General features: G+C 36.5%; 1 protein-coding gene across 4 annotated transcripts in view; it reads left to right on the plus strand.

Moving 5' to 3' along the window:
- The window catches only part of CSRNP3 (cysteine and serine rich nuclear protein 3), a 194,687-nt gene that overhangs the window by 3,671 nt on the left and 178,048 nt on the right, over positions 1-12,968 (plus strand). The window contains exons 2-3 of one of the 4 annotated variants that reach the window (XM_037745762.1): positions 1,754-1,801; positions 2,930-2,941. The exons of 2 other annotated variants lie outside the window; for them this stretch is intronic. The gene's annotated coding sequence lies outside the window, so the exon portion shown is untranslated. The remainder of the gene's footprint in view (positions 1-1,753; positions 1,802-2,929; positions 2,942-12,968) is intronic. One more of the 4 variants, XM_037745764.1, reaches the window with a different exon arrangement.

Consider the following 12,968-nt stretch of genomic DNA (forward strand, 5'->3'; position numbering starts at 1 on the left):
TTCCCCTGTAATATAGGTAGACAACTTTAAGTCTGTTATGGAAATATGCTAGTTTGGCAAATAACCTCTCATTGTTGGAAATGGAGGAGTAGGATTTACAAGAAATGGAAATAACGCCAGACTAAGAAAGCTTGGGTCAGATTTCATAAAGTTCAAATTGTGCTATATACATCAGGTAATCCAGGCAAATAAAAAAATTACATTAACATTTGTGCTATAGTACACCGTAATTCAAAGGTATTATTACTCAGTTGTTATTTTGACATATATTTAATACCTGATAGTTTAATACAGGATTTATTCAGATATTAAAAGGGGGTTGGTTAAAAGCAGCATTACTGCTTTTTAATTACGATTTTCTATGAAGAAGCAAGGAAAGGATTTGATTATTAAGCTAATGGTCACATTTGGATATTTCACATATCTCAATGAATCAGTTGGGCAGATCATTTGATTTCTTAGTTAATTGCTTAGATTTCAGTTATTATAATGGTCTAAATGTTTGACCTGAAAACTTTTGAATGTGCATGCTCTGAGAAAACAGACTCAATATAACTTTTAAGGTGTTTAATTCAAGATTATAACGGTCTAGATAAATATCAGTGCCAATTCTAAGAATCACATATAGCAAGGGAATCACTTTGATATGAGATCAGCTTTATGATCAACTTCATAATCTCATATCATGGCCAAAAAGGTAGATAAGTATACATGTGACTTATTGCCAATAAGGTCTTACACTTTACTTAGTTCAAGAGCTTAATATATTATTTTCCAGTACCACAAAGGGTGGTGCACCCATTTCTCCATTTCTTCTGACTTGTGCACATTTATAAAAACGACATTATTTTCAACAAAAATCACCAAACACAATCAAAGGTAACATATATATCTATATAACTTATTTTGTTTTATTTTTGTATTGTAGAGATAGAGATTTGCTATGTTGCTAGGCTTGACAGCAGCAGGCTATTCACAGGCAAGATTATAGTGCACAGCAGCCTCAAACTCCTGGGCTCCAATGATTCTTCTGCTGTAGCCTCCCAAGTGACTGAGGTCCGCAGGCCTATGCCACTGTGCCTGGCAAAAGTAAATTGTATGCAAGTGTTTATGTCTTTCAGTAACATTTACTATAAATTCCTTGGCCGATACTCATTTAATTCATGTATTAACTTTTCATATTTTAGTCTTCTATTGCCCTAGAAGCATGGGACTGCCCTGCAGAGAGAGTTTTTTCCTGGACTCTTTATTTTACCTATGACAAAATTAAGGCACAGAGAGGACAATGATTATATTTAGTGGGAAATTAAGCATTTGCTTATGCAAAACTACAACAGCCAGACACTATGTGTTTGTATTAAATATTGGATGTAGTGTGTTAAACACTGAATGAAAGAAAAGCAGAACTTAGACAGGCTTTGCATGGAGGTGAAAAAGCATGGTGTGGCCAGATGGTCTCTGATGCATAACAACACAGGGATTTTAGAGTTGCACAGAACTCTCCACTTCAGAGCTGTCCCTAGTAATCAGTGAACCAAATAGCTTTGACCTACTATCACAGTCTCTTTGACTTTTTTAGTTACTGTCACGGTCAGAATGCATTTCAGCTTTGTTTTCTGGTAAGTGTGGATAGAGTTAGTTGCTGTCATGTTGTGGCTATATCACAATATATTTAATAAATAAAACAAATAGTTTCCAAAAAAGGAGCCCTGAAAGTATTTACAAAGATTTTCATTTACTCTTCTCTCCTCAGGTTAGGCTAGCCATGAAAAATCAATATTTGTCATCAATCATTATCTAGGTAATATCGGTTGTGATGGTGTCAGCATTTTAAAGCAGAAAGATTCTGGAAAGCGTTTTCAAAAGTGATTTTAAAAAAAGACCTCTTTGTTCAGTCTAATCAAAATTCCCTTCTCGTTGCTCATAAAACTCATACTTAAAATTTTAAATGATTTACCCCCTGTACATCCAAATCAATAAGGGCTCCAAGGCTGCTCTCAGGCTGTCCACTGAAGTTACCTACAGCTGAGTGTTAAATGGAAAACTGAGCTTGGGGATGCCATTATAATCTTCTATTTTAAGAGATCTTTCTACAACATACAGGCAGGGCCAAGGAGAGAAGCCCAGGGCCTGTCCTGTGCTCCCTGCCAGGGCTTCTTGGTGTGTGGTCATTACAGCACTTTGTGATCTCTCAGTACCCTTTTACCACTATCTAAATGATAGTTCTTCATGGCAAGGAGCTTCCTTTATCTCTGTGTCAATGCCTAATACAGTGCCTGATACACAGTTATGTGCCCCCAAATTGTTTTGCTGACTGAATAATTAGGTAAATTGTCTTGTCAGATAGTTATCTAGCCTCCTCTTACATCCTCTCAATGACACTGTACATTCTACAACATTCTCTTCCTTCCATGTTCTTCTCTCTTAATGCTATTCAATGTGACAGTGTCTGTGTCACACAAATGTCATTTAGTCACTCGAGGTTTTGTCTTGCAGACTCTTTATTGTCCAAACTCAATTTGTGCTCTCCTACATTAACAGGGGATTTAATCTGCATGTAGTTCCCATTTCATGCTTCCCTGCTCTGTTTCATTGTAATACTGCTCTGTTTCTGATACACACACACATATTATTGTATACTAAATCAATGGGTTAATTGTAAATTAATGTAATTAATGATAATTGTTATATTAATATATAATATAAATGTTAATTAATGTTTGTGTAAGAAAATATAGTAGTATATATTTAACCAATCTCTGACGGCTCTCATACATCCACTCTTTGTCAATGAATCCCCATTCTCTTGAGTTAAATTTGTTAGCAACATTTGATTAAAGTTAAAATTATTCAGCAATTTTTTTTTTTTTTGGCTGCTCTGGGCTTCACTTTCTGCTATTTGTGTTGTGTTCTGGTGAACAATTCTAAGCCATAATGCCTGGTAAGTGACAAAGCTGAATAAGCTACAAAGAAAAGAAGGGTGGATACTTGCATGCTGAGTGTCACTGGGGTTTACTATGCCTCGAGGTAAAGGTAAGCAGATCATATGAGACTGGTAGAAGTCCTTTGATACAAATATCACCACAACTAGGTAAAAATGACCCAAAAAATAAAGAATGAAATAGCCTTATGAATTTAATCTGAAGGGAAAAGAGTGCTTACCAGTGTATCATAAATGTGTTCTTTTATATGGAGCTGTACTATGGTATACATATATTCCTTAAATGTGTGATTCAGTCAGGCAGGCAGCATGCCTGTTTCTAGAAATGCATCCTTTGAGCTAATAGGGTACTGTGACTTTGGCTTATCTATCGGGTTTTTAGGTAGTGCAGGATAATCATTAACGGGCTTCCTAATTGATTGCCTTTGCAGTCAAATAGGCATACCCTCTTATTGTCTGTGTAAATTTGGACCAGTTATTTAAGCTATCTGAGCCTTAGTCTTCCTATCTGCAAAATTCAGTTATCTACCTGGGTAGTATTGTGAAGATTGGTAGGTGTAGGTAGAGCACTTTTCAGTGCAGAATTTGGTGTATACTAAGCCATTGTGTGTGCTTTTTAGTTGTTGCAAGTCATGCTTTTCTGTTTATAAGGGAAGAATGGAAGGAGCAAAATAATCCCCAGTAGTTGTAATGACTTCTTAAGTATTATTGCTTGTTAGCAGATGAAAAAAACATCACCATTGATTGGCTAGATTTTCTATTTTTTCCATGTTAACTACAATTAAATCACTGGGCATCAGCTGATGAAGTTAGTATTGTATGAGAAAGTGCAATTGTGAAAACAAATCCTAGAACTATTAAAGAAGAGCAAAGGTAGGACCTTCAAAATATTAATATCAAGCATTTTCGAAATTGGGACATAGTTCTCAGAAAAATAATTAAAGTTTCCATAAAAATGTTCTGTGGTTAAATAAGTTTAGGAAAATCTGGATATTTAAATAAGATCCATTCCTGTTAAGTCTTTTCTATGATAATGCACACTAAGACTTTTAGTGAAGGGTGTGTAATATTAAGAAATTGTAGGCCAGGTGCAGTGGCTCATGCCTGTAATCCCAGCACTTTGGGAGGCCGAGGCAAGCAGGTCACCTGAGGTCAAGAGTTCAAGACTAGCCTGACCAACATGGTGAAACCCCTTATCTACTAAAAATAAAAATTAAAAAAGAATTGCCATGTGTGGCTGTGGATGCCTGTAATCTCAGCTACTCTGGACGCTGAGGCAGGAGATTGCTTGAACCCGAGAGGTGAAGGGTGGAGGTTGGAGGTTGTAGTGAGCCAAGATGGTGCCACTGCACTCCAGCTGGGTGACAAAGCCAGAGTCAGTCTCTAAAAAAAAAAAAAAAAAAAAATTGTAGGCCTGTAGGCCAGGTGTTATCTCAAACTTGTAATCCCAACACTTTGGGAGGCCAAGGCAGGCAGATCACTTGAGGTCAAGAATTTGACACCAGCCTGGCCAACATGATGAAACTTTGTTGCTGCAAAAGATACAAAAATTAGCCAGGTGTGCTGGTGAGTAGCTGTAGTCCCAGCTACTTGGGAGGCCAAGGTGGGAGAATCACTTGAACTAGTGAGGTGGAGGTTGCAGTGAGCCAAGATCACCTCTCTGCACTCTAGCCTAGATGTCAGAGTGAGACCCTGTCTCAAAAAAAAAAAAAGACATTGTTAGACCTGCTTCACTGCTTCATCATAGACCCCTTCCCAACACAAAAGTCACCTACTAAAATCTTGCAGATTGAGTTTTGTATATGCTTCACTAAGCATTTTTAAGGCAGATATATATCTACTATGTTATTAAAGAACATCTAACTCAATTCTAAAGCATGGTCTACATTTTATAATTTTCAAACTATAAAAATGGTTCCAATGTTTCTAATATAAAAACATTTCCAAAATTATTCAATTATATATGTGTTCATTCTTCATCAGAGTAATATATTCAATTTTTTAAATTTTCGCTCTTTTTCTCTACCCCATATTGTGCTCTTAAACTTCAAAAAGGCAGCATGTATATGAATGTTTCAAAATATTTGCTATCCAAAGAAGTTTTATTTCCAAAAGGATGATTCCATTTTGTTTAAACTTCTTCTCTATGAGGAAAATCTGGAGACTACTCCTTTGCTCTCATGTCTTCTCTTCTATTTACGTTACTTTTCTGCTTCAAAAGTACCTGGTTATTTATTGAACATTTCTTGAATCTTTGAATAAGATCTGATTCTTCAGCTACTCACAGTCTACTGAGAAATTGGGTAGAAAACCTATGCCAAGTTTTATGTAGAAGGGATGTAGCATGACCATAAAAAGCACAGTCTATGGAGTCAGGCAAGCTGGGTTTTAATTCCAGCTCACTTAATTGCCTTTGTCAATGAACCTAAGTTACTTCCGATCCTAAGCCTCATGTTGCTCCATGCTAAACAGGGAAGCCTAATACTTAATTTAGAATCACTATAAAGGCGAACGAGATAACATGTTCACAGAATTTAGTTTCTAGCACCAAGTAAACACTTAGGAACATTATTATGATCTGTTTATCCAAAAGCAAAGCTATTTATTAACTTAAAAAATTAGGACATTTTGGACAATATGAAAAAAAGAATCCCAAAGAATTCTCATTAAATTCTGTGAAGGCACCTAGCTACAAAGAGTGTTCATGGCCTACTTCTTCTGTAAAGACAGTTGAAAAATACAAAAAATCACAAACAGAATGTGTTTTTGATAGCTATTATGAATGTTGACAAACAACATTTATGTATATTTTACCAGAAAAAGGAAAATTAAGTAACTTACACACACACATACACGCACAAACACACAAACACATTAAGAATAAAAAGAAAGTATGTGAGATAAAAAAATCTAATCCTAAGTATTCAAAACCAAAACAATATCAAGCAATGAGATATCGAGTATGTAATATACTTGAACCTAAGTGTGTGATGATAAAAGTATGATTTCAAGTGCCCAAATGCCTGGGTGTGAATTCTGGCTCTAAAACTAATTAGCTGTATTACTTTGGCCTCATCACCTAACCCCGTATGTGTCAGTTTTTAATCTTTAAATGGTGTTATTAATAGTAATGCCTATCTCGTATGGCTATGAAGATTAAATGAGTTGACATATATTATACTAATTTTCTATTGCCATGTAACAAATTCCCACAAACTTAACAACATAAAACCACATTTATTTATGAGCTTATAGTACTGTAGGTTAGAAGTCCTACACAGGCACTTTGGGAGGCTGAGGTGGGAGGTTTGCTCGAGCTCAGGAGAACAAGGTAAACCTGGGCAGTATAGCAGCATAGTGAGATGCCATCTCTAATAAAAATCAAAACAATTAATCAGGCATGGTGGTACATGCCTGTAGTCCACTACTTGGAGGCTCAGGTGGGAGTATCACTTGAGCCCATGAGGTTAAGGCTGTACTGAGTCATGGTCGTGCCACTGCCCTCCAGCCTGGGTGAGAGAGTGAGACCCAGTCAAAACAAAAAAAAAAAAAATGTCCTGCACTGTATGGCTAGGTTCTTTGTTCAGGTCCTCACAAGGTTAGAATACATGTGTCACTTGGCTGAACTCTTATCTGGTCACTCTGGGGAAAAATCTACCTCAAAGCTCATTCTTGTTTTTGGCAGAATTTTGAATTCTGCTCCTTGGGATAACAGACTGAGAGGTTTCTGTTTCTTGCTTGCTGTCAGCTGGCTGAAGGCTGTTCTCAGTTCCTAGAGGCTGCACATGTGCACTATCATGTGACCATTTTCTGCTTCAGTGTCAGCCACAGAGAATCTCTCTCTCTCATTGAATCCCTCTCATCCTTAGTATCTGACCTCTAGATCTTGCTTTAAAGAGCTTGTGTGATTATATCAAGTCCACCTGCATAATCTCCCTATCTGGTTTGGGACTTTAATTCATATTTAAAATCATTTTTAACATAAACATAGCAATATAAACACAATCACAGCAGTGTTATCTCATGTTATTCACATGTCTAGGGATATACAGGCATGGGGGTGTACATTGAGTGGTAGGGAATCTTAAGGGCCACTTTAGAATCCTGCTTAGTACATATATGAAGTGTTAGAACAGTACTTGGCACATAGTAAGCACTATGTGTGTTAACTATTATTATTATCTTGAGTAGCTGACAAGTTTATAAACAAATTTAAAAAACAGCAATGCCACAGTATTGGCAAGAGTGAAGTAATAATATCCCAAAGCACCCTTAAAGAAATATAAATTGGCAGGACCTTACTGGCAATCAAGTTGGCAATGTATATGGAAGACTCAATACTTCCACTTCTAGGAATTTATCCTTAAAGGTATAATTAGAGATATGCATACACACACACACACACACACACACACACACACACACACACACACACAGAGAGAGAGAGAGAGAGAGAGAGAGAGAGAGAGAGAGAGTTATGGCTAGGTGCAGTGGCTCACACCTGTAATCCCAGCACTTTGAGAGGCTGAGCAGGAGGATTGCTTGAGCCCAGGAATTCAAAACCAACATGGACAACATTGTGAGACTCTGGATCTATAAAAATATGAAAAAAAATTAAACGAAAAAGGAAATGCTAATTATACTGTGATTTATAATAACAAACACTTAAAAACAAAACAAACATGTCCCTTTAGAGGTTTGGTTAAATATCGTGGCCTAGTTATTTAATGAAATACAATGTATTAGGCACAAAACCAAAAATCAAATAAAACAAAAACACACGGTTTTGGAAAATATTCAATTAGGTTATATGCTCATATTATTAGTGGAGAAACTACAGGTATAAAATTGCACATACTGAGTTAATCAATGCACACTCCTTCCTGTAGTGTGAGGTGGACTCTTGGCAAGGTATGGTCATTTGACTAGGTAGGGAATATACCCTCACAAACCCCATGAGATTGCTGTAGTTCAAACCAGACTGTTGGTGACTACTTTAGGGAGGACCAGCATCTTTCCTGGAGCGTGAAGTGAGCTTTGACAAAACAGGGTCACTTAACAAGGTGACCCACCCACCAAAACAACCAGGGCATCCTCAACAGGAAGGCTTGGCACCATCTTTCCTAGTTCTCTGTGCTGCCTCTATTCATGTCTGCCTCAAAGTGGAAACAGTGTGGTGTGAGCCCTCGCTCCTGATTTATAGTTCTCCTTTATGCTAAACTGGCTAGATTACACTCTCAGACAAGATTTTACAGTATGATTTTTGTTTGTAGCTACAATACAAGGTATACTGGAATACAAAATATGTACCAGTGAGATGGGGAGAATGGAAATTGGAACACCTACAATGCACATTCTGGCATTATAAAACAGCTACATGGAGGCCATTATCCTAAGCAAACTAACACAAGAACAGAAAACCAAATACCACGTCTCACTTGTAAGTGGGAGCTAAACACTGAATATATATGGGTGCAAAGATGGGAAAGATAGACACTAGGGAGGTCTTGAGGTGGGAGAGTACAGGAAGGCAGACCGGAGGCTACCTAGTGGGTACTATGTTCACTACCTTGCTGACAAGATCATGTGTACACCAAGCCCTTGCGACACAAAATTTACACATTTAACAAAGCTGCACACGTACTTCCTGAACCTAAAATAAAATAGAAGGAAAAAAAAATAAAACAGCTACTATTAGACCCATTTGACAGGTAAGAAAACTCAGACTGAGATAAACTGATTAAGTTGCACAAGAGCTCCTATTCTGGAAATGGTGAAGCCAGGTTTTGAAGCAACTGGTGTTTCACCATGCCAGAGATTCCTGGTGGTTTCTGAGGCTCTGTATATATATTTTAAAATCTCCCCAGGAAATTTAATGATTAGCCTAGTGTGAGTCCTACTGTAGTTAGTACACATTACTGCTTCCCTATATAAATGAAGGCAAATTAGTAGTAATAGTGTAGATTGCTTTTTTTTTTTTTTTTTTTTTTTTTTTTTTTTTTTTTTTTTTTTTTTTTTTTGGATGGAATCTTGCTCTGTTGCCCAGGCTGGAGTGCAGTGGAGTGATCTTGACTCATTGCAACCTCTAACTCATGGGTCCAAGTGATTCTCGTGCCTCAGCTTCCTGAGTATCTGGGACTACAGGTGCATACCACTATATCAGGCCAATTTTTCTTTTCTTTTCTTTTTTTTTTTTTTTTTGAGACAGAGTTTCACTCTTGTTGCCCAGGCTGGAGTGCAGTGGAAGATCTCTTTTCGCCACAAACTTTGCTTCCCAGGTTCAAGCGATTCTTCCACCTCAGCCTCCTGAGTAGCTGGGATTGTTTGTCAGGCTGGTCTCGAACTCCTGACCTCAGGTGATCTGCCCACCTTGGCCTCCCAAAGTGCTGGGATTACAGGTGTGAGCCACCACACCTGGCCCACCAGGCCAATTTTTGTATTTTTTGTAAAGACAGGGTTTCACCATGTTGGTCAGGCTGTTCTCAAACTGGTGACCTCAGGTGTTCAACCCCCTTGGCCTTCCAAATTGCTAGGTTCACAGGTGTGAGCCACCACACCCAGTCAACAGATATGCTTTTAATTGAGGGATACAGATATAACCACAAATTCAGGTTGAAACAATTCTTCCCATTTACCTTTCAACCCAAAGGGGGATATACCAAAATTCCTAATTTTTGAAAATAGCATCTACCCTTAGATTCTACAACCTAGGCTGGCTTCTTCCACCTCTTGCTTGCTATGACTACATTGATAAAAAGCAATGTTCTCATTTAGGAATTTCCCTCCAGCCTTCTCAGAATCTGTCTTCCATGTCATCAAATATACTTTCACCTTGTATTCCCAGGACTGTTCAATCTACATTCACCTTTATTCTGCATCCGTTTTTACCTTCAACAATCTGTCCCCATTCTTGTAGATTTTGCCAGTTAACCTCCTGTAATCAACCTAAGCCCATGATTATATCCAAGCTATAGAGCAAGTGTACTTGCAGTGGCAGGAGAGGGGGAAAGCACACACACACACACACACACACACACACACACATAATTACATATCTAACATATATATATAATTACATGTATAACATATATATGTGAAATTGCATATATTATATAATTACATAAATATGTGTAATTACATTTATATGCAATATATGTAATATATGCATAATGCATATAAACATATATGTAGTACATATTATATGTAGTATATGTATATATGCATATATACATATATGTAATATATTATATGTAGTATATGTATATATGCATGTATACATAGTATATGTTATGTAATATATATATACATATATGTATATACCACATGTAATATATGTATATATGCATATATCACATGTAATATGTTATATGTAATACATATGTAATTACATATATATATTTACTTACATATGTATATTACAGTTGTGGAGGTTTACTATTAAGTATACCCAGGCTCTGGGCAGGGCATTCAGTTCCTTTGTCCATAACTATAAAATCTCAACCATTGAATGTAGTAGTCTGTCAGACTTGCCTGGTAACAACAAACATTTGAGTCCCTTGCAGAGGATCCATCTAAGCTCTAACTCTCTGAATTTTAGAAAACTAACTTCTGTTTGTAGAAACGTCAATGTAGCCAATATTCATTGTAGTTCTTTCTCAAAATGGCAATTTTAGATTTTTATCTTTGTATTTTGTAAGTGGTCTATCCTGAGTCAGTTGTTTCTTGTAACAACAGCATAAAAATTAGTAACTTACAATTTTCTATTGTTACTTTTAAATACTAATAATCTCCTTACATTCTTTTAAGCCTCTAAGTTTAAAGTTACTAAACTGTCATTTTGAATATTTTAATCCAAACTCTGATTATTCTATGTCTTAATCAGTTCCGGTTACCACAACAAAATATCATAGACTGAGAGGCCTATAAACTACAGAAATTTATTTCTTATAGTTCTGGAGGATGGAAGTTCAAGATCAAGGTGCTGATAGATACTGTGCCTGGTGAGGGACTGCTTTCTACACAGCCATGTTTTTGCTGTAACCTCATATGGCAAGAGGGCAAGGGATCTCTTCTGGGGTCCTTTACAACAGCACCCATCCACCTTCATGACTTACTTATTTCCTCAAAGCTCCACCCTCTAATAACACCACCTTGGGGTCAGGATTTCAACATATGAATTTTAGGGGGCTGAACCATTCAGACTATAACATTCTATTAGATAAATACAGCAATTGTAACAATTTTTATCTTAGGAAAGCTAGTAAGAAAATTGTATTTAATATACTTCTCAAAATGAATAATTATGTATAGAATCAGTAATAATTCATTAGAGCTATTTATTTTATTTTATTTTTGAGACAGAGTCCCACTGTCATCTAGCCTAGAGTGCAGTGGCACAATCTTGGCTCACTGCAGCCTCTACCTCCCAGTTCAGCGATTTTTCTTATGCTTCAGCCTCCCAAGTAGCTGGGATTACAGGCATGCACCACCACTCTCAACTAATTTTTGTATTTTTAGTAGAGATTGGATTTTACTATGTTGTCCAGGCTGGTCTTGAACTCCTGGCCTCAAGTGATCCACCTGCCTCTGCCTCCCAAAATGCTGGGATTACAGGAGATCTATTTTAAAAGCATACTAAGGTATCATCTCCTTAGACCAACACAGGACTTTTAAGGGGGCTTTTAAGAATTGAGTAACTTCTTTCTAACTTCTAACATGCACAACAAATACAATTTTTCAGTGCTAGAAAATACAAATCAAGTCATCTGTACTTCCCTCTGTTTGCCAACAATTTTTTTCCAGCCATATACTGTCAGAAAGAGCATTCTGTATTATAGGATGATTTTAAAATATTGTTTATGATCACTTTTGCTTGGCTATGTGGATGGGACAAACTCAGTAAAGAATGTTCATAGTAACTGTCTTCTCCCTTAGTTTTCCTCCCTTCTCATCTATTGCTGCAGACATCTGAATGGGAGTAGCATCTTATTCTCTCTCATGATTTAGCTTTCCCTGTATGATCTTGCTTCTATTGCCATGGAATCATTACAACATCGCAATTTTAGCAATACAACCAGAGTGTACTCCAGTAGAATTAGATTGTTGAAAACAAAATAGAATAAAACAATTCTTTTCTCTCTCACTGTCTCCCTCAATATTTCTCTTTCTCTCGCTCTTTCTCTCTCTCTTTCTGAGTCTTCTAGGCTTTAGATTTTTTTTTCCACCTTATTTTTGTGTTTACCTAGATATGTAATCATACAATTTAATCTTTCTCTAATGACTTTGTACAAGAATTTTCAGCACCTCAAGGGCATAGAAGTATAAGTATGAGCAAATGTAACACATTGACAGAGATTATTTACATTGATTTTATATTAAAGAAATCAATTAAACAACTTAATTTCTAAATAGTTTCCTATAGCTAATAAACACAAGGCACAACAGCATTTTTAAAAATCAACAATAGCTTTCAGTCTTTCAAAGCTTTTCTGCAATATTTCTAAAACTGCCAAATGTCACTTGAAGATGAGCCTCTCTCTAAACAAATAAAGGTTACATTAGGCCTACAGGTAAGTTTTTAAGATGCAGGCTGCTTGGCTTTCAAACAGGGTCAACCCAGAGCCAGAGACCTACAATCCCTATTGTAGTACGTAGTGGCTGTAATTTGACTTTGAAAAGTCTTGAATAAATAAATTTAGGGTGAATTGTAGATAAAATAGTTATTAACTCCGTGCCTCCCTTTTCCCATTAGTAAGTAAATCCTTGAGAATGATCACCATCCATATATTGCCTTTTCTCTATCGAATTAAAATAAATATTTATTTAGAATGATAAAAGAAAGACTACATTTTTGTTGTCATTTTGCCACAGTAGCACCGCAAATAGTACAAAGTATCTGGATGATTCCTATTTTAAATCTAATAGTAAGGTGTCTCCTTATTATCATCAAATAATTAACAAAGCTAGAAACCAGAGGTGGTCCTAGGTGAAATTAAGAAACAAAATCCTTTTAGAAGGATTTTGACCT

The sequence above is a fragment of the Cebus imitator genome, unplaced genomic scaffold (genome assembly GCF_001604975.1).
Source record: "Cebus imitator isolate Cc_AM_T3 unplaced genomic scaffold, Cebus_imitator-1.0 Scaffold10, whole genome shotgun sequence".
In the NCBI taxonomy this organism is placed as follows: domain Eukaryota; kingdom Metazoa; phylum Chordata; class Mammalia; order Primates; family Cebidae; genus Cebus; species Cebus imitator.